Source organism: Enhydra lutris, unplaced genomic scaffold, assembly GCF_002288905.1.
Source record: "Enhydra lutris kenyoni isolate GAN:26980312 unplaced genomic scaffold, ASM228890v2 scaffoldscaffold38, whole genome shotgun sequence".
NCBI lineage: Eukaryota > Metazoa > Chordata > Mammalia > Carnivora > Mustelidae > Enhydra > Enhydra lutris.
Genome location: NW_019154122.1, coordinates 19991020 through 20013826, shown reverse-complemented (window position 1 = coordinate 20013826; position 22807 = coordinate 19991020). Strand labels below are relative to the sequence as shown.

At 50.3% G+C, this 22807-nt stretch overlaps 1 pseudogene; it reads left to right on the top strand.

The window, feature by feature from the left end:
* Positions 1 to 8498: 8498 nt before the first annotated feature.
* On the top strand, positions 8499 to 9148 carry LOC111154863 (annotated as a pseudogene).
* Positions 9149 to 22807: the final 13659 nt, after the last annotated feature.

Sequence of the window (22807 nt, the reverse complement as noted above, 5' to 3'; positions counted from 1 at the left end):
GAGCGGCGGCGGGAAGGGGGCGGCTCGGCGCGCGACAGACCCGCGGTGGAGACGCGCCCGCTGGGGGCCGGGGGAGCCGCGGTTCATCCCCCGCAGGAAGTCGCCGCCCCCGCCGCCTCCGTCCCCCCGGCCCCCGCCTTTCTCCACCGACGCGCCCTCCCGGCAGCCCTCCCGGCTTCCCCCGCCTTGTCCGGGACCCGCCGAGCCGGGGACAGGCCGGTCCTGCGACGCCGCGCGCCGCTGACGACGCACACGGAGCGGGACGCGCGGGGACGGGAGACGCTCGGGCTCCGGAACGAACCGCGCCGGGAAACACCCGCCGTCCCCGCCGCGCTGTCGCTCCCGGACGCCGGAACTCCGGCCGGCCCCGCGGCGGGTGTGGACGCGGGAAGGACCCGCGGGGCCGAGGCGGGCGGGGCGGGGGGAGCGCGAGCCCCGAGGGGGCGGCCGCGCCCGGACCGTCTGAGGAGCCGCAGGAGCCGAGTCCGCGGCGCACGGACACAGCCGCGATCCGGGGCGCATCCGAGCCCGGACGGCGGGACCCCACAGCCCCGCGCTCAGCCCCGCGGGACCCCCGCGCCGCACACAAAGCCGCGGAAGCCACGCCGTCTACACAGCGCGCGCTTCCTCCGGGGATCCTGTGAGCCCCGCACCCCTCGGCAGTGCCCGCTCCGGCGGCTTCTGCTCACCTTCTCCCACGACGGGGCCTGAGGGGCCGGACTCCTGTCGGCGTGGCCCCGCGTCCTCCACGGCGGTCCTGAGGTGGCCAGACTCAATCCTACATTCTCCGGAAGCTCCCACAGCGGGTCCTGAGGAGGCCGGGTTCCTGTCGGTGCAGACGTGACCCACACCCTCCATCGCGGGTCCTGTCAGTGTGGATGTGGACCCACGTACTCCGCAGAGCGTCCTAAAGAGGCCCCGCTCCTGTCACTGTGGGCGCGGCCCCACGTCCTCCCGAAGTCTCCACAGCGGGTCCTGAGGAGCCCGGGCTCCTGACTGTGGGCGCGGCCCCACGTCCTCCCGAAGCCTGGGCGTCGGCCCAGAGGGTCCTGAGGCCTTGGAACACCTGTCAGCGGCCGAGAGAAAGCGGCCTGAGCGCGCATGCCCCGCAAGGGTCGTGGAGCCGGACTCCGAGCCCGGTGCGGACGGTGGGGGCGGGGCAGGATGCGGCGGGGTTGACTCGGGCTCCCCCTGCGGACGGTGGGGGCGGGGCAGGATNGGCAGGATGCGGTGGGGTTGACTCGGGCTCCCCCTGCGGACGGTGGGAGCGCGGCAGGATGCGGTGCTCTCAGTTCAGGGGAGGCACCTGTCCCTTCTGGGGTCCATCTGGATCCACTACATTTTGGAAATTCAAACTGAAATGGAGTCCAATTATCCCCTGACTTCTCTATAGGAGCAATTAATTAGAAACCATACAGAGTTAAGTGAAATGCAGACACAAGCATTATAACTTACACCAAAATTCATTCAAAATTGTAGATAAATTTCAAATGTAGACCTATCAAAATACCAAAAAGAAAACATAAAAGAAAATCCACATGACCTTGGGCTCGGTGATGATTTTTTAAATTTTTTATTAACATATAATGGGCGCCCAGGTGGCTCAGCGCGTGAAGCCTCTGCCTTCGGCTCAGGTCATGGTCTCAGGGTCCTGGGATCGAGCCCCGCATCAGGCTCTCTGTTGGCAGGGAGCCTGCTTCCCCCTCTCTCTCTGCCTGCCTCTCTGCCTACTTGTGATTCTCTCTGTCAAATAAATAAATAAATTTTTAAAGATCCCATTTTAAAAAGAACATATAATGTATTATTTGTTTCAGGCTTACAGGTATGTGAATCATCAGGCTTACACAATTCACAGCACTCACCGTAGCACATACCCTCCCCAATGTCCATAACCCAACCATCCTATCCCTCCCCCACCACCCCAGCAACCCTGTTTTTTTCCTGAGATTAAGAGTCTCTTATGGTTTGTCTGCCTCCTTGGTCCCATCTTGTTTCATTTTTCCCTCCCTTCCCCCCATGACCCCCTGCCCTGCTTCTCAAATTCCTCATATCAGAGAGATCATATAATTGTCTTTCTCTGATTGACTTATTTTGCTTAGGATAATTACCCTCTAGTTCCATCCACATCATTGTAAATGGCAAGATTTCAGGTTTTTATGATGGCTGCATAATATTCCATTGTAGTGCTCAACATAACTCGGCATCAGGGAAATACAGTTCAAAACCACAGTGAGATACCACCTCACACCAGTCAGAATGACTAAAATGAACAAGTCAGGAAATGACAGGTGTTGGCAAGGATGCAGAGAAAGGGGACCCCTCCTACACTGTTGGTGGGAATGCAAGCTGGTGAAGCTGCTCTGGAAAACAGCATGGAGGTTCCTCAAGAAGTTGAAAATAGAGCTACCTATGACCCAGCAATTGCACTACTGGGTATTTACCCCAAAGATACAAATGTAGTGAGCCTAAGGGGCACATGCACCCCAATGTTTTTAGCAGCAATGTCCACAATAGCCAAACTATGGAAAGAGCCTAGATGTCCATCAACAGATGAATAGATAAAGAAGATGTGGTATACATATATATAAATGGAATACTATGCACCCATTGAAAAATGAAATCTTGCCATTTGCAATGATGTGGATGAAACTAGAGGGTACCGCGCTAAGCAAAATAAATCAATCAGAGAAAGACAATTATCATAGGATACCAATGACGTGAGGAATTTGAGAAACAAAAAGGATCATAGGAGAAGGGAGGGAAAATGAAACAAGACAAAACCACAGATAGACTCTTAATCTCAGGAAACAGATTGAGGGTTGCTGGTGTGGAGGGAGGTAGGAGGGATGGGGTGGCTGGGTGATGGACACTGGAGAGGGTATGTGCTATGGTGAGTGCTGTGAATTGTGTAAGACTGATGAATCACAAACCTGCACCCCTGAAACAAATTATATATTGTATGTTAATAAAAAATGAAATTTAAAAAATAAAATAAATTAGTGCATCCTTTTCTAGTAATTTTTTTCAATCCCCTTTCTGCCTTTAAAATCCTTCTCTTCCTGCAGCTCAAAGGGGCCCCCTTCTTTTTGCTAAATCAGCTGTTGCCTATTTCATGAATTATTCAATGAAGCCAATGGGATTGGGATTTTTTTAATTATTTGGTTGAATTTTTTTGAAGATTTTATCTATTTATTTGACAGAGAGAGAGATAGTGAGAGAGGGAACACAAGCGAGGGGAGTGTAAGAGGGAGAAACAGGCTTCCCACTGAGCAGGGAGCCCAATGCAGGCTCGATCCCAGGACCCTGGGATCATGACCTGAGCCAAAGGCAGACGCTTAACAGCTGAGCCACCCAGGTGCCCCTGGTTGCATTTTTATTAACAAATTACATAGTTTTTTTTTTAAATAGACCTCTCCCATAAGAATTCCAAATAATAGATGTAGATACTCAACCATTCATACAGGAAATGGAACTAACTCCCCTCTCCTAAAGTCTGGGCTCAGAGCAGTGTCTTCCTGCTCATGGGAAAGAGTATCTTCATTGCGGGGAAGCCTGACCAACACTGCTTCAGACAGGTGACCATTAACACGGACAGTGATAAGTGTTCCTTTGTTATAAAGTAATGACAAAGCACTTTACCTCCCTGATCTGCCTCCTCAAAACCCATAAACCCAGTCTAATCATGAGAAAACCGGGTAAATCCCAATGTGGGACTTTCTACAAAATGCCTGAAAAGTCCTCCTCAACACTGCCAAGGTCATTGAAACAAAGCAAGTCTGAGAAACTGTCTTGGCCAAGAAGAGCCTAAAGAGACATGATGGGCACATGTCACGTGCTGCTCTAATGGGCTCCTGGAGCAAGAAAGGTAGAACAGAGGGAACCTGAATAAAATACGGACCTTAGCTAAAAATAACATATCAATATTTGTTAATTAATTGTGACAATTTTGTAGAAAGCTAGAAAAAGAAGAGAAATTGGGGGCACCTGGGTGGTTCAGTCAGTTAAACATCTGCCTTCAGCTCCCGTCATGATCCCAGGGTCCTGGGATTGGGCCACACATCGGGCTCTCTGCTCAGCAGGAGACTGCTTCTCCCTCTCCCAGCCACTCCCCCTGCTTGTGCGCTCACTATCTCTCTCTCTCTCTGTCAATTAAATAAATAAAATCTTTAAGAAAAAAAAAGAGGAGAAATTAAAGGTCTTCCAACTGCTGAAAAAGCAACTTTGCTGTTGGTGGGAAACTCAAGGCTCGTGCCTTGGGCATTGGGTCTTTGTGTCTCAGAGAAGGAAAGGCACACAGACCTCACTGTGTCCCTGGGAGGAGGGAGCCCACGAGTCACAAATTAATCACACCATTAATTACCCATCCCCAAAGAACACACTGGCTTATTTTCCAATCTCTTCTCTCTCCTCTACAAAGAGCAGAGACCAAAGGTGTGCATGGTAAGGAAATTATTGCTCAGTGAAGCCGTGGGAGGCTCAAGGATTATTCCACAACAAAGAAGCCACATGTGGCAGGGTTTCTGGGTCATGCATGTGGCTCCCCAAGACTGCCCACTGGGAGACACAGTTGCTCCTATATCCTTGATTTTTAACAAGTATGTATATCAAAGGGTTACATTCTAACCGGAGGCTGAAGGACTATAGGGCCAGTGTGCTATATGGCTGTTGTGGCCAGGGCCACATTCTATGTTTGCGGGGGTTATGAACTCTCTTGGCAGGCAGCAGTCTGTGAGGAAGGAGGTACTTGTCTCAACCACACAGATGCTGGGAATGGAAACATCCCAAGGGGCTGTCTATACTGCCCATGGACCTGTTAAATCACAAGGAGGACAGTCACCTCAATAGTTGGCCGTGGGGGTTGTCGAGACCAAGGATGGCCTAAGCCAGAGGACCAGAGATGCCTGCCGGGATGGTCAGAGACCAAGAGCTGTCCTATCTACTGACTGACCACTTGAAAGGGATGAAGGATCCAGCCAGCGCCAGGAGGACCTCACCAGCCTGAAAGAAGGCTGCCACTGCACCCAGTCCTATATAAATCCACACACGCTACTGACTGCCCTCGTGGGTCAGGGCTGTGCTGGAACCTGGGGCTGCCCGGGCAGAGTGGGGCCAGGAGAGAGCATGGAAGGACCTTGCACAAGCTCTAAGGCCCTCCACAACCCTTGACTGGGCTTGGGTTGTATTTGAAATAGTCAGTGACCAGGAAGACATTTTGTTCTTAGAGACCAGGACTTAGGGGCAGAAAACCAACACTCTAGCTCAACTCCTTGATGCTTGGGTGACCCTGGGCAAGTCTTGTCCATCCCAGAGGGCCAGAGAGATAAAAGAAGGGGAAGAAAGCCAGTTACCCTTCTACCTAACCCCAAACCTGACCCTGACCCTGATCTTGACTCAGAAATAGACCCTGGCCCAGTCACTGACCCTAACCTAGACCCCTGACCCTGATCTCAAGTCTGGCCCTGACCACAACCCATGACCCTAACCCTAACCACCTAACGCTAACCCTAACCATAACCCCGAGGAGAGAGATGTAACAGCTCTATTTACTCTCACAAAAGTTATGAAAGCTCTACATATCAAGTTTTTATAAGATTGTCACAGAGGCAAGTAATCACACAGAGGAAGAAATTCCCTTTGTGCAACATTTTTCTTGTGAAAGGCCTTCTTTGTAAAGCTATTTTGAATACTGTTCAAACTGCATGGTTAAAACAAATCGTAGTAACACAGAAATCACCTATCTCTGTACCCTTTGTATATACATATACGAGGTTGGCATGGGCATGGGCAGGCGGAAGGCATCGCTGGGGCATGGAGACCAGTGACACATTCTTCTGGACCGCAGTCTGTCAGCACTTGGTGTCATCAAGCACACATACCCACAGCGTGGCCCTCCCGCCCCAGGCAGTTTGGGGGCTGTCGGAGGGCGGCTGGGAAGGGAGGTCATCGCAGCTCTATGGGTGGGAGTTAGGAGCACCCTCTGGCGCATGATGGGGGTGATGGTACAATGAACGGGGACTGATACCAGGAGAGTCCTAAGCTAGGGTGCAAGCGCAGCTCTAAAGCCGGATAACGCGTACGTACATGAGAAGCACACGCACACAAACCTCCCTGCGTGGCGTACCAGGGCACGTTGACTCAGGTGTCCAAGAGGCCTGGCAGAATGTTAGAGAGGGTAGGAAATGGAGTGGGAAATAAAATGAAAGCCAGGCAGGAGGATGGCCTGTTCAAAGAATTGTGAAAGAAAGGGGAGGAGATTCGACAGTCTTTACACCCACAGTTCAAGCTTCTCCTGACAGAACCAGAAGATCCCACAGCACTGGGTCCAGGTGCCTTGCAGCCACAATCCCCTGGCCCCTGGAGCCACATCTGCTGTCCAGTCTAGCTGTGCCACCCACAGCTCCCTTCATTCCACACCACGATTCCGTCTCTGCCAACCGCTGAGGTTGCTGCTGCTTGAGGATGTGAGTTTGGGGGTCTTGTTTATTTGTGTTATTGAAGTGTACTTGACACACAATGCCATACTGGTTTCCGGTGGACCACGTAGAGATTGGACAACTCTCTGTTATACTGTGCTCCCCACAAGGGGAGCTCCCATCTGAGGACATGAGTTTTGATGCCAAGGACCAAACAACATGGTCAGATGGCAGGATCAACAGGTGCATTCTGGCTGCAGAGGGAGCCGCTTCTTGTCACTGGTTCTGGGACAAGACCAGGTGGAAGCTGGGCCATTCTTGGCAATGCATCTGGAAGCACTTTTGGGTGGTTCACAGATGACACAGGTGTGGAGAGTGAGGCAACCGGAAATGGGGAATAAGATCTGCATTTCATTCTTAATGAGCTGAGGAGGTACTGATCCTGCTGGCAGAGACAAGACATACTGACACAGTATCTCCCAGTGTGAAGACTTCGAGTGCCATCTAGGATGTGTTAAGTTTTAAATGCCCTTTAAGGACGCTCACAGCACTGAGAATTCTGCTGTAGAAAGAGCCAATTGGACAGTTGTTGTTGTGTTGTTGTTGTTGTTGTTTTCTGAATCCAAGAGAGGTGTTTAACTCTCTTTGTGGTGAGAGCTATTTGGGACTTCCAAACCCCACCATGCCATGATACAGTCCCTGACCACTTAAGCCCAGCCTTAGGACATCCATACTTATATGGAAAAACAACTGGCCCATATTGTCCTGCATTTCCAGGACTGGAGCCTCCTGGGGGACCACAACCTTCCAAGTGCAAAAGGGGCCTTTGCTTGCCACAGCACATCCTGGGGGCCCAAAGTACACAATGACACATGGCATAAGGAGGACAAATATACCGGGAGGACGCTGTCATCTGTGTGAACCAATATGGCCCTTTTCAGGGCAGAGGTGGAGAACATTTAGTCAAGGGATGTGGACCCCAAGCATGTCAAAGATGCTGGAGGGCAGTGCTGCCCAACGGAGCCCTCAGCACCCCCATGCAAGATCTTCCTAGACCAGGACATCATGAACTTCTGAGAGCATTGGACAGTTTGTACAAAAAAGAGACATTTCCCCATCAAGAACCTGAGCAGCAACCACTAGCTATGAGGTAGGGAAGCTCAGAGATGTGGTTGAGAGAGACTTCTGCCATTTCCAGAAGAAGGGTCACAAGAGAAATTGTGTTACTGAGTCCAGTCTGGGACCCACTCAGCTTGAGATGATATCTGAGTGCAGGATCTATTCATGATGGGGCAGATGGCCAGGATCTCCAAGGGGAGTCCCAGCTGGAGGTGTACCGAGATAGCACAGAGATACCAACTGAGGCCTCAGTTACGACCGAGGCCATCCAGAGAGAGGGTGCAAGAACACAGAAGGGCACCTACTGCAGGACACAAACATGACCAACAGGCAGAGAGAGAAGGGCCTCCGAAAAGCAGCGGCCAGAGAGTAAACTGAAGGCCTGGGGGGAAGACGTTTCAGGAAGCAACTGGCAGTCTCACGATCAAAGGTGAAATCCAAGTGGCTGGTAGAAAAACATACAACTTATATCAGAAACGAAGGGCTGGTCTTTCTAATATATAAAGAGCTTTTAAAAACCCAGAAAGGTTACCTGGTGGCACAGTTGGTTGAGTGTCTGACTCTTGGTTTTGGCTGGGGTCATGATCTCCGGTCCTGGGATCCAGCCCTCTGTCAGGCTCCACACTCAATACAGAGTCCGCTTAAGATGCTCTCTTCCTCCCCTTCTGCCCCCACTCCCAACATGCATGTGTTTTCTCTCCCTCTCTCTCTCTCTAATAAATAAATAAATATTTTTAAAAAATCAAGAAGAGCCGCTGCGGGCCGCTCCAGCTGGAGCTTTGCTCGGCCACCTCCATGCATTTGGCCAACAGGCTCTGGGAGCGCCCACCTGAGTGCCCCGGGAGCCGGCGGTTGGTGGCCCTCACCAGGTACCCTCCAAAGGGTCCAGGGGGACAGAAGTGGCTCTAAATCCAGCACAGGAACGTTGAAGCCAGTGAAAGGATTTACCATGAAGCACAGAAGCAGATGGCGTCAAACAGCGAGCCAAGGCAGTCCGCCTTCCGCGAGTGGGGCAGGACTTCCTTCTCCCACTGCTGCTGGGTGGCGATTTGTCAAATTCAGTGTGAAATGGAATACACTGAAGGCATTATGAGCAAATGAGGGTCCCGGAGGAATTAAAGGTAGCACCACCAAATGCTGACCTGGAGCAAAAATTCCAAGAAGGAGTTCCAAATGCCAGTGTCATTATGCAGGTTCCAGAAAGGACTGTTGTGGCAGGACGTGACGAAGACATTCCATTTTCAAGACCAGCCAATCTTGAGCCTATTCAGTCAACTCCCATCAACCCTCTGGCACTAAAAACACCACCTCGGGTACTCAAGACCGCCTCCGACCCCTACGTTGGTAGGCTAAAAAGAGAGCACTCTAGGACTGAGCGTGCTGTTCACCAAAACGGACAGCTGCTCAGAGCAGACTGCAGGCACGGCACGTCACTTACAGACGCAACAACCGAAGGAGCTTCCAGTGATGTGACTGGTGACGCAGCTTCATTAAGACGACAGATAATCAAATTAAATAGACGTGTACAACTTCTAGAAGAGGGGAACAAAGAGCGCACTGCAAGAGATATGGCCGTGTGTTCAACTACTCTAATGTTCTGGCTGCTTAGTAGCTAGTTCTACTACTAGTCCTACTAGTGCTCCTTAGTACCTAGTTCTTAGTAGCTAGTTCTTAGTAACTAGTTCTTAGTAGCCAGTTCTCCAAAATAGGGTCTCAATAGCAGGAAATATTAAAAATTTGCAAAAAAAAAAAAAATCAAGAAGAAAAAATGCTTTAAAAAAAAATAGGGTGCCTGGGTGGCTCAGTGGGTTAAGCCTCTGCCTTTGGCTCAGGTCATGATCTCAGGGTCCTGGGATCGAGCCCCACATCAGGCTCTCTGCTCAGCAGGGAGCCTGCTTCCTCCTCTCTCTGCCTGCCTCTCTGCCTGTGATCTCTGTCTGTCAAATAAATAAATAAAATCTTAAAAAAAAAAAAAAACATAAATTGGGGGCTAGGTGGCTCCATCAGTTAAGCATTCAACTCTTGATCTCAGCCCCGCATCGGGCTCTCTGCTCAGCGTGGAGCCTGCTTCCTCCTCTCTCTCTGCCTGCCTCTCTGCCTGCTTGTGACCTCTCTCTGTCAAATAAATAAATAAAAAAAAACACATAAGAATAGACAAAAGACATGAACAGACTTATTCACAGAAAAGACAGTGCAAATAGCCCTTGAACATTTAACAAGACATTCAATTTCACTCACAAAAAGATAAATGCAAATTGCACCCTGAGGCCTCATCACTTATTTCTCACTTACCAAACTGACAAAAAATCCAAAATGTTGACCAAATCCATGGGTGATGCTATGGAAGAACAGGCCCTCTGTGCGTGTCAGCAACGCAGAACAGGAGGCTACAGAACTGGCTGCGTCCCGCAGAGTTAAGATACATCTGCCTTTGACAATCCCACAACTAGGAATCTAACCTGAAGATTTGCCTCCACAAATAAAAATAACATATGCATTAGCTTCTCACTTGGAGCAGTATTTACTTGTAAAGGCAAGATGTTAGAAACAACCCAAATGACTATCAGTAGGAACTGGTCAAATACGTAGCTACATCCACACACCACAGTACTAGACTCCACAGCAAGAAAGAGACATGTCTCTGTGTGGGAAGGTGAAGGGGTCTCCGAGGTATGAGCAAGCACAGAGCAGGCCACGCAGCGTGCCAGCTTCTCTGAGAACAGGGGAGTGAATAAGAATGCACGCATAGACATTCTCTTCCAAAATAAGAGTACACCAGCATTGTGTGTGGAGAACAGCACAGAGACATGGATGGAAGCAAGACACCCAGGAACTCGTCTTTTCTTTGAACCATGTAAGCAACTACAACACACGTACACGGCATTTCCAGGTTGCTCCCTCTGAGTGTCTTGAGTTCTTGTACGCCTGCCGCTGGGTAGAAACCCGTGGGGAGATAGGGGTGAGGCACCTGCCGCTGGGTAGAAACCCATGGGGAGATAGGGGTGAGGCACCTGCCGCTGGGTAGAAACCCGTGGGGAGATAGGGGTGAGACACCTGCCGCTGGGTAGAAACCCGTGGGGAGATAGGGGTGAGGCACCTGCCACTCCAGGCTCCCCGCTGCTCTAAGCACTTACTGTAGCCAGGCCTTGTCCAGGGCCCTGTAGCTGCATCATTTACTGTAATCGTCACACAATCCCGCAAACCAAATATGGCCAATCCCAGTTCCTCCTCAGGTGAACAAGATGAGGCTCAGAGAGGCTAGCTGACCTGCCTGAAGCCACACGTCTCCCATATGGCAAAGCTAGATTCTTGCCTAGGTGGGGCTCCTGTCCTTGCTGCTTTCCTAGCCAGAGCCTTCTACCTGCTGACTCACCCTTTGGCTCAGCCACAGGCTGCTTCTCCATCTCACTCACTCCCCCAGTGACCTCATTCAGCCTAGTAGCTTTGAAAGCTTTTATATCCCGATGACTCCCAGATTCGTCCCTACAGACAGTACTTCCCCCAAATTCCAGTCTCATATGCAAATGCCTGTTCAACATTTCTACTGAGTGTCCAATAGGCTTCCTGAGTATAACATACCCAAACCTCAGCTCCTGATGCTTCCTAACAGCTAGCTTTCCCAGGCCTCCCAAGCTCAGGAGATGACACCGTTGTCTTCCTGGTTGTTCAGGCCAACACTCTTATGTCACACCCTTCACCCAGCTTCTTGGCACAATGTGTGGGCTCCACCTGGACACTGGCTCCAGAACGTGACTACTTCTCTTGACCCCCATTGTTAATTTTACTGGTGGGAGAGTCTGGGTTGTATGAATGGTGGTTTTGGTTCTTGGATCCCCCAGGAAAGATTTACATGAGGATCCACGCTCAAATAAAGACAGCCAGAAGGAAGGGAACAAGCACAAAGCAGTTTATTAAAGACAGAACACTCTCTGGGTCACTGGGTGGCTCAGTGGGTTAAGTGTCTGCCTTCGGCTCTGATCATGATCCAAAGGTCCTGGGATCGAGGCCCCCATTGAGCTCCTGCTCAGCGGGGAGTCTGCTTCTCCCTTTCCCTCTCCCTCTCCCTCGGTGCTCTTCCTCTCTCCCTCTCTCTCTCTCTCTCTCTCTCTCTCTCTCATTCTCTCTCTCAAAGAAATAAATAAAATCTTTTAAAAAAAGAAAAAAGGCCAGACACTCTCAAGAAGGGAGGGTGGGCAGGCAGAGAGATGGCAACCACAGCAGGTTAGGGATGTCTTTTCTTTTATGTTTACAGAGGTTACGGGTCATAGCCAGGGCGGTCTCTGACTGAGGTTGTTTCCAATCACCCAAGGGACTCCTACTGGTTGGGAGGGGGAGTTTTTGGCCCTACAGGTTCTTGCTGGAGCTGTCAGGGCTATCTTTCCCCATGGGGGAGGTAGAAACCACAATGTAAATATATTATAATGAAGCTATAGGTTACCCGGGGGCAAAGGCTGAAGAGGAGAGTGCATGTTCTGCCGCTGTGGCTCCTGGCCTGTCAAAACCCCAGGGTTGAAAGCCACAAAGTCAGGATGTTGTGCCCTCAGTCTTCTAATGTCTCACCTACTTATACCACCTTTGCCTCCAGCTCCTGTCTACCTAACTGCCTGCTCATCACTACTACCTGGCCAAAACCAGTTTCACCTCTCACCTCGCTGGTGGCACTGATTTTAATAATGAGAATTATTAAATTGTGCATGGGTGTCTCTCTACTAGGCACTACTCTTAAAAATTCCCCTTCGTTAACTCTGTACAAATAAAATTCAGCTGAGTAAACTTGAAGACCTAATTGGCTATATTAAATGATTTGTGAGTCAGGCAGCATCCCATCTAGCAAACAGAGAAGAGTTTCCCTGAGTTAAACATAGGAAAGGATTTTAAAGGCAGAGAGGAGAAGGAAAAAGGAAATTATTCGCAAAGGATCCTTTATTTTAGGCAAGTCACACGCCTAAGGGGACCAGAAGACATCTATCAGTCTCCTAATGCTCACCAACCATGTTGACTGGTTGAAGGTGACAGTCCTGGAGACTTGAAAACTGCAGTTACATCAGATAATGAGTCTTGGTTTACTGACTTGGGGCCTGGGTGGATACTATTATTATACTCAGTTTTAGACGGGGAGACTGAGTCATAGAGGTGTTCACTGACTTGCCCAAGGTCATGCAGAGAGAAGTCTTGTTAAATAACAAAAATTCAACCTAATAAATTGTAAAGCTGTACCGGCTTTCTTAAATGATTCGTGAATGGAGCTTCATTCCATTTAGCAAATAGAGGGGCATACAAAATGGGAGGTTTTTATAGAAAGAAGGTGGCCCAAGAAACTTATCAGCAAAAGCAACAGATTGTTCCAGGACACTTTCCCTTGGGGAAAAAGCAAAGGTATCATGCAGATTACCTGGTCTTTCTTCAGAGGATGGAGAGGGCCCACCTGGCTGACTCAGGGATGCCAGTGAAAACTCCTGAATGATGGGCTAAGACTCCATTTCTGGGGGAGGCTGGATCTGCAATTAGATTAGGTGCCAAGGGGCGCCTGGGTGGCTCAATCATTAAACATCTGCCTTCCGCTCAGGTCATGATTTCCGGGTTCGGGGATCGAGTCCCGCATGGGGCTCTCTGCTCGGCGGGGAGCCTGCTTCTCCCTCTCCCACTCCCCCTGCTTGTGTTCCCTCTCTTGCTGTGTCTCTCTCTGTGAAATAGATAAATAAAATCTTTTTTTTTTTTAATTAGATTAAGTCCCCAGCCTCAATTGGGTCTAAGCGACCCCACTTGGGGCTGGTAGTTTTCTTTTTAACTGTTTCTTACCGGGTTGCCCCTCTATAGGCCATTTTACACACAATAACCAGAGTCGTTCAGTTGGAGCGACATCACATTTGGGACATAGCCGGTCACCTGTTAGTGGACTCCCGGGCTGCCTACACAGCCTAGTTCGCAGCCGGTGCTCAAATGCCGTTGAAGCAATGAACGAGATGGTGCGTGCGGGCCCTCCGTGCGGTGGTGTCCAAGGAGAGCGGGCGACACGTCATGTAGGTGATGGGCACCTCACGTAAACGCCCCACACCTGAAGGCGCACAGAGAATGAGGCCTCTGCCAAGGGCGCCTGGCCCACCCTGGGAGGGAGGGAGTCCAAAGACCACCCCCCCCCCCGCAGCCAGGCGAAGAAGGCGGAAATCTGTTTCGCGAGTGGGTACCCTGCTGACAAAAGCCAAACAGCCAACAAGTAGAAGCCCGACTTGGCTCCCCAAGGCTGTGCGAAGAAGGCAGAGCGGCACTGACTACACCTCCCAGAAGGCTCGGCGCATCCTCGGAAAGGACTCGCACGACGCAGGAGGCGCGACGTCTTCTGGGATTTGTAGTCCGGGGGCCAGCCGGTCCGAGCGACTCCTGGGACAAAAGAAGCGGATTCTCCTCGGGTGGGTCCCCCAGCTTGCAGGGCTGGTCCCCGAGATGGTGGAGGGCCGCGGGCTGCGGGAGGAGCTTTCAACAGAGAGTCACCGTGCTCCCTGCACGCCTGGCCCTGCTCGCCCTGAAGACAGACGGGAGCCCGGCCCTCCGGAAGCCGGCCCTGCGCGGAGGCGGAGTGACCGACGCCAAAGAGACCAGAAGGCGGGCAGAGGGCGGTCCTCGCGGGGGCGGGGGCGGGCCCCTCTCGGCCGCCGCGGGAGGAGGGGAGGCTGCGGGCGGAGGGGCGGGCGCCGCTGAGAAGACAGAGGCGCGGAGGGACCCGGAGCTGACCCGCGGGCGTGCGAGTCAGGGACGCGCTGCGGCTGGGGCCAAAGCAGAGGGGCCCAGGGGGACACAGGGGGGTCGGATTCCCACGGAGGGGCCCAGGGGGACACAGGGCGGTCGGGTTCCGACCGAGGGGCCCAGGGGGACAGGGGCGTCGGGTTCCGACCGAGGGGTGTAGGGTGCGGCGAAGGGGAGCAGTTAGCTGGAAGGCCGGAAGTCGGCCCCGGGCAAACTCGGTCCCGGGCCGCGGAGGTGTGGAACAGACCCGGTGTGGGAACCGAGGGTTCAGAATGGGTTTCAGGCTGTACTTGGGCGCAGGTCGTTCCTTTGGGCGGAGGATCCTAGGCGAGAGGTGAGCAGGTCGGTCATCAGCGAGGGCAACTGGACTCAGTCCTTTGGGGGACCTCAGGGAGCTGGAGGACAGGCCTCTGACTGGCACCCTGGCACGGAGGGTGACCCGCATCCCTCTCTGTGAGGAGGCGGTTCCCGGGGCACGGATTCTGGCACTTGGACGGGCACATTCCCGTGACCAGAGAAAGCCCTGGGTGGAGAACCGCTCGCGCAGGAAGCCGGAGGCGGGCGTGGAGGACAGGCGGGCGGGGTGTGCGCGGAGAGCCGGGAGCGCAGGCATAGTACGTGCGAGGGGGAGCGCAGGCGAGGCAGTTGTGGAGCCAGCGGCGCGTGTCCGACCCCGGAGATCAGCGCAGTCGGGGTGGACGGCGGAGAGGTTCTCCTCCGCAGGAGGAAGAAGAATGGGGAGAAGACACGGAGAAGCCAGGACCAGGGAGGTGGGAGGAAAACCCGGAGCCGGTGGCGTCCTGGACACCCAGTGGGAAGCAGTGACGAAGGTGCCAGCTCCGCGGCGTGTGCCGTGTGCCGTGCGGTGGTCGGTGACCACCTTACCGTCGGGTTCTGGGGGGTTGGGGGGGAAGCGCGACTGGAGGAGGTTCGTTCTTCTTTCTCGCAATAGCTGCTCTCGTTAAAATCACACTGGTAATCTAAACATTGACATTTGAATGTAGAGAACTGCTGACCAGGAGAGCTGGTTCATTTTAAAATGTTCATTTTCATAACGAAGGGCTGAAAGGCTCCTCCAGGCCCTCCCGCGGCCCAGGTTCGCAGTCTCCGTGGCTTGACCTCACCTGCCCTCTCTTCTGTGTCAAATTCCTTTTCAAATGACACCACATGAGTCTCTGCCTCATGACCAAAGCCTCAGAGACCACATCTGGAAGTCAGGAAGGGGAACAGGGACAAGTGTTGGCCTCAGGTTCCTGAGCTGTGTGCCCAATTAGTTGCTGCCTTTGTGGCAGGACAAGCAAGGTCCCCAAGTCTCCTGGGCAGAGCAGGGAGGGGCTAGGAACATTTTTCTGTGAAAAGAAATTACCCCAGACCGCCATGGCCAACCGTACCTGGGCCTACAAAGAGCACTGTCCACCCTCGCAGGCCCACAGTCTCTGGAAAGGGTCCCAGGGAATAGCTGCACTTGGAAAACCCCTTTCTTCCCTCCAAGTGTGTGGGGAAGAGTCTGTGTGAAAGGGGAGTTTGCACAGGCAACCGAGGATGGGTAGGGGTAGCGGTTAGGGGTTAGAGGTTGGGGTTGGGGCTAGGGGTTAGAGGTTAGGGGTTAGTGTTAGGGTTAGAGGTTAGGGTTAGGGTTAGGGTGATGGGGGCATGGGCACATGTGGGGGAGCAGTATATTCTGTGTGTGTAACCTGTGGGTGGGGTAGGGTCCTTGTGGACTGAGTGTTATGGGGCAAGGGTGTCTGGGCGGGAGAAGGGTTACCTGTATGTGTGCGAAGAGATACCACCTATGTTCAGCCATATATAAGAATGTGTCTGTGTGCGAGGTCGTGACAAGGTCAGCATGTGTGACACTTAGCAGTGCTGCGGCTGGGCAGGTAATTTTATTGACTAAGAATGTCAGTGTGGAGGTGTCCTCCTGTGGCTGGGGGAAGAGCTCAGTCTTTGCATGCTCCCCTGGGTTGAGGGACTGCCCATGTGCGCTGGGCATGGAGCATTCTGTGTTCCATCCTTGAGGGGCGGAGTCTTGGGGTGGCTGTAACACCTGGTTAACCAGCAGCCCCAAGAAAGTGACTTGATATCTGGGGTGCCATGGGGAGCAGACGGGAGGAGCACTGGGGGGTTTCCCTGGCCCAGAGTGCTAAGCTGCAGCTGGGCAAGGCCTCGAGGGCTCCTGCAGACAGGTCTTGTGCTCACCCTCAGGGTCTCTTCCTAGCTGACGGAGGCTGCATGGGCCTGGTGAGCTGCTTGTCCACCTGCACTACCGTGCTCCCCTGCACTCCCTGTCAGGAGAAGTGAGTGGGCCTCCCAGAGGGGAGAGGAGTGAGTTAGTGGGAGCCAGTCAGTGGCGACCCCTTCTCACCTGAGTCTGGGAAATCAGTCAGGGTTCCCCCTTTGAAAGGCACAGCTGGTTTTCAGACAACGGTGTCGCATGTGGTGGGCTCTAGGTTTTCATGGGTGACTGAGTGTCACTCCCCGTTTTCATTTGGCCGGATGCCATCACAAATACCACAGATGGTGTGGTTTCAAAACAGAAATTATTTTCTCACAGTTCTAGAGGCTAGGAGTCCATTTCTGTTATTCAAGTCACCCGGTCTGTGGTGTTTGCTTGTGGCAGCCCAAGCCATTAGACAGCGAACACTGGCTAACCAAGAGAGTCAATTTAACCTTTGAGCCTCAGAGCAGTGGAGAGTCTCCAGCCCCACTGTGAGACTCTAAGTCCCCGTCTCAAGCAGGTTCAGCAGGGATGCTGTCTAGATGGCAGTCCTGCCTGTAGGGGAGGAGAGGTAGGGGGACAAGTGGCCCCTGCAGAGAGGCTGATCACGGTTGGTGGGGTAGCTCCGTTTGGGACAGACCAAGCCTGGGTGTCTCCAGCCTCCAGATGTGCGGCTGGAAATGAAGCTTCAGGAAGGCCAGTGGGGGAGGGGTCATTGAAACGCCACCATGTGGGCCGTGCAGCGCCCCGTCCTGAGGAGCACCCCTCCACGGACTCGTCTGCAGAAGTCCTACCGCACTTGCCCACAGGTCCACCTCTGCCTGTCAAGTCCATCGGCACCCAGGACACTTGTTCAAAAGCAAGGGGCTCTAACTTGGAGAGAAAGGAGGGAGCAAGAGACAAGACCCACGTGGGGTGTGACCCTCTGGCCATGGTCCCCCACCCCAGTAGGAGAAGCACGGCCATGATTTGGTGAGACTGTAGCATCCACTCTCTGGAAAAGCAGACTGATGTCCTGCCAGCCCCAGCAGATGAGCAGGGGTACCTCATCTGTTTTCAGAGAAATCAGGCTAAAGCCACTCCTTTCTAATGCCCCTGAGTCCCAAGCCCCCTTCTCCTCCCCTAGGCCCCCAACACACCCCAGGTCAGAGCTCCTAAAGCCCCGTCTCATTTTCTTCCCAACAGCCCTCCTGGAAGTGAGTCATTGAGAGACGGGGAAGGAGGAGGGGTTGAAAAGTGGAAGGAGAGTGTAATGCCCCCACCAGGCTATACTCCAGAAGAGGACACCAGGGTGCTAACTGCACAGACACAAGCAGATACCGGCATGGCTCAGGCAACCTGAGAAAAAGGCAAGCTGAGAAAAAGCAGCAGGTAAGGAAAAGCCCAGGTGAGGAGGGTACCATGGCGGTGGGGCATGCCACAGCTGGGACAGCTGAGGACATGGCTGGGACATCTGGGAACATGGCTACCTTCAGGTATTCCCACCTCCGCAATGCAGTGTAGGAGCTGAGGCCTCAGCCATGAGCATGGTCCCATAGACTGGGCACCACAGTGGCTTTGGGGGCATGATTGCAGCTTAAATACTTCACCTGGATAAGGAAGGGAATGTAATTTTTTCCAAAGGAGGAAGGGTGAGTTTGGTGGCAGGGGAGCCTAGGGAGAGCAGAGAGGAGACATGGAAACAATGGGAGAGTGGCCTGGCATTTACACAGCATGCAACAGTCTTGGAGGAACTGCTTTGTGGAAGCTTTGAGAGGCTCTGGGCACAAGCAGGGGACATCAGTTCTAGAGGATGTAAGCCCCTCATGACTCTGTCCCTGATCAGAAGAACCGAGGCAGCCATCAGGCCTGCCACACTGTCAAGATACTGATGGAAATGTGAATTAGAGAGGAGCCCCAGGGAATCTCCAGGGACATCTGAGAGCTTGCAGTGGGTGGGACTCAGCTGGTGTAGACTCCCTGCCTGCTAACTCTCCTCTGTAAGGACAATCTGTTTCATCTCTACCTTCAGGTATTTCAATATAACTGACTTCTTCTGGTGGCTATTGTGTCCAGGATTGGGAGAGTCTAGTGCCTTTCCTGCAGCCTGCTTTATGCATTCCTTTTCTGGACAAGTGGCTTCCATTCCCTCACCTCTCCCACCTCTCATCACTGCAGTCAGGGTCTGGCGTGGTGATTAGCAGCCTTCATGCAGCCACTCCCAGACAATCCTCCTCCCTGACTTCTGAGCAAGGCTCCCAACCTTTGCTGACTACACAATCCTTGTGGGATCTTCCAAATGTCCCTCTGGCTTCCCTCCTCTACCCAGGGGCCACTGCCCCCACAGGGAAAAGTTTCCTGGCTACCTTCAGAGCTTTGAAAACACACACACACACACACACACACACACCCCACCGGAGAGTGCACGCATGGCTTCAACCACTTGTGGCTTCAGTTTGCTCTTACCCACCCCCTAAATATGCATCTACACACCAGACTCATGTTCTAATGAGTCTGTTCTAATACATATTCAAACTGCCACTCAACACCTCTGCTTGGATGCCCCACAGAGAAAGAGAATGGACGCTTTTAGTGCACATCCTCTCCCTGTAATAAACTGTAACTGTGAGCATAGCAGCTCCTCTCAGTCTTGAGGGCTTCCAGCAAATCCTTGAACCTGGGGGTATTCTTGGGCCCCAAGGAGCAGTTTCAAGCCACACTGTGCACTTGCACCTTCCCTACTCAAGCCCATCCTCCCTCACCAGGTCCAGTGAAATTCTCCCCCTACCGTCTCTCTCTCTCTCTCACTCTCTATGCTCCAGCCATACCAACTTTCTCTGTCCCTGAAACATGCCAAGCTTGTTCTGATTCAGGGTCTCTTCCACCAACCCCCTTCCACCTTCGAATGGCTGACTCTTCATCATCAAACTTCAACTCAAACGTCACTTCCTCACATAGCCTTTCCTGACCTTACAACCCAAATCATCCCACCTCCCAGGCCCTCTTTCTGTCAAGCCATGGGTCAGGGTTAAGGTCTCATCTGAAGGCTTGACCTGAAGAACTTCTCTTCCAAGCTGAGTCTCGTGGTTGTGGTCAGGTCTGGTCCCTTGTCACATGGGTCTCTTCATGGGGTTGCCTCGCAACATGGTAACCAGCTTGCTCAGGGTCAGCATGAGGCCAAGGTGGAAGCTGTAGCCTTTTTTTTTTTTTTTTTTTTTTTTACTGAGGCATAGTTGACATAAAACGCTGTTTTGGTTTCAAGCATACAATGTAATGATTTGATATTTGTGTGTTTTGTGAAATGATCACCACAAGTCTAGTTAACACCTGTCACCATATATAGTTACAATTTTTTCTTGTGATGAGAGTTTTTAAGATCTACTCTCTTAAATCTACTCTGTCAAATATCCAGTACTGTATTATTAGCTATAGCCACATGCTGTATATTACATCCCCATGACTTACTTTTTTTATAACTGGAAATTTGTACCTTTTGACACCCTTCACTCATTTCACCTCCCCTACCCTCCACCTCTGGCAACCACACTAATCTGTTCTCTGCATCTATGAGCTCAGGAGTTTTTTGTTTTGTTTTTGTTTTTAGATCTCAAATATAAATGAGATCATACAGTATTTGTCTTTCTTTGTCGGGCTTACTTCACTTAGCATAATTCCCTCAAGGCCCATCCATGTTGTTGCACATGGCAAGACTTCATCTGTTTCTGTGGCTGAGTAATAGCCACAATAGTGTGTGTGTGTGTGTGTGTGTGTGTGTGTGTGTGTGTGTGTGTGTAATATCCCACATCCTCCTTATCCATTTTTCTGTCTGAGGTTGTTTTCATGTCTTGACTCTTGTAAATAATGTTGCAATGAACATGGGGGGGTGCATATATTTTTTCAAATTCGTGTTTATACTTTCTTTGGAGGAATACCCAGAAGTAGAGTTGCTGGATCATGTGGTATTTCTATTTTTAACTTTTTGAGGAACCTCCGTACTTTTTTCCACAGTCAGTTGCACCATTTTGGATTCTCACAACACTGTACAAAGGTTCTCCTTTCTCTACATTCTAGTCAAGACTTGTCATGTATGAGGTCATATTTCATTTTGATTTGCATTTCCCTGATGATTAATGATGTTGAGCATCTTTTCATGTATCTGTTGGCATATGTATGTCTTCTTTGGAAAAATCTGTTCAGATCCTCTCCCATTTTTTTCATTGATTGTGTTTGCTATTGATTTGCATGAGTTCTTCATATATTTTGGATATTAACCCCTTATCAGATATATGATTTGTAAATGTTCTCTCCGACTCCATAGGTTGTCTGTTCATTTTGCTGTTGGTTTCCTTTGCTGTGCAGGAGTTGTCCAGCTTATTTATTTTTGTCTTTGATCCCTTTGCTTCTGTCATCAAATTTAAAAAATCATCACCATCACCAATGTGAAGGAGCTTTCTGTCTATAGTTTCTTCTTTCTTTATGGTATCAGGTTTTACATTCAAGTCTTTAATCCATACTTAGTTAATTTCTTTGTATGGTGGAAGAAAGTGGTCCAGTTTCATTCTTTGCATGTAGCTGTCCAGTTTTCCCAACACCATTTATTGCAGAGACTGTCCTTTCCCCATTGTATATTCTTGCCTCCTTCATAGTAAATTGATTGAGCATATATGCATCGATTTAATTCTGGGCTCTCTATTCTCCTCTATTGATCTATGAGGCTATTTTCATTCCAATATCATACTGTTTTGGTAATTATAGTTCTGCAATATAGTTTGAGATCAGGGAGCATAATTCCTCCAGGTTTTTCTATCTCAAGATTGCTTTGGCTATCTGGGGTCTCTTTTGGTCCCATACAAATTTTAGGGTTGTTTGCTCTATTTCTGTGGGAAAATATCACTGGTATTTTGATAGGAATTTCATGAATCTGTAGATTGCCTTGAGTAGTATGGACATTTTAACAATATTAATTCTTGGGGCACCTGAGTGGCTCAGTCAGTTAAGTGTCTGCCTTCAGCTCAGATCATGATCTCAGGTTCCTGGGATGGACCCCCGTGTCCAGCTCCCTGCTCAGTGGGGAGTCTGCTTCTCCCTCTCCCTCTGTCCCTTCCCCCATTCATGCTTGCTAGCACTCTCTCTCTTTCACTCTCTCAAATAAATAAATAAAATCTTTTTAAAAAAAACAATATTAACTCTTACAGTCCATAAGCACATCATATCTCTCCATTTATTTACATCTTCTTCTATTTCTTTCATTACTGTCTTATAGTTTTCACCTTCAAATCCAAAACAGTTTCCCTGAGCATGAAATATCTTTCCATTTGTTTGTGTCATTATCAATATCTTTCATCAGTGTTTTTACAGTTTTCAAAGTACAGATCTTTCACCTCCTTGGTTAAATTTATTCCTAGATATTTTATTCTTTTTTTATTTTATTCTTTTTAATAGAATTGTAAATGGGATTGTTTTCTTAGTTTCTCTTTCTGATACTTCATTATTAATGTACAGAAACGCAACAGATTTTTCACATTGATTTTATATCCTGCATCTTAACTGAATTCATTATTAGTTATAACAGTTTTTTAGTGGGTTTTCTATATATAATATGTCATCTGCAGATAGTGACAGTTTTACTTCTTCTTTCCAATTTGAATGCTTTTATTTGTTTTTACTGCCTAATTGTTCTGTATAGGACTTCCAATACTATGTTGAATAAAAGTGGTGAGAATGAGCATTCTTGTCTTGTTTATGATCTTAGAGGAAAAGCTTTCATCTTTTCATTGTTGAGTATGATGTTAGCTGTGGGCTTGTCATGTATGGCCTTTATTATGTTGACATATGTTCCCTCTACACCCACTTTGATGAGGGCTTTTTTTTTTTAATCTTAAATGTATGTTGAAATTTGTCAAATGCTTTTTTTGCATCTATTAGGATGATCATATAATTTTTATCCTTCATTTTGTTAATATATCAATTGATTGATTTGTGAATATTGAGCCATTTTTGCATCCCTGAAATAAATCCTGCTTGATCATGGTATATAATCCTTGATTATACAAGGATTACTGAATTCAGTCTGCTAACATTTTGTTTGGGATTTTTGCATCTATATTCATCACAGAGTCTGCTTGTCCCTCTCCCTCTGCTCCTCCCCTCATTCTCATTCTCATTCTCTCTCTCTCTCTCTCAAATAAATAAAATCTTTAAAAAAAAAAAAGAAAAGAAAAGTCTGGGGTGCCTGGATGGCTCAGTGGGTTAAAGCCTCTGCCTTCAGCTCAGGTCATGATCCCAGGGTCCTGGGATCGAACCCCACATCAGGCTCTCTGCTCAGCAGGAAGCCTGC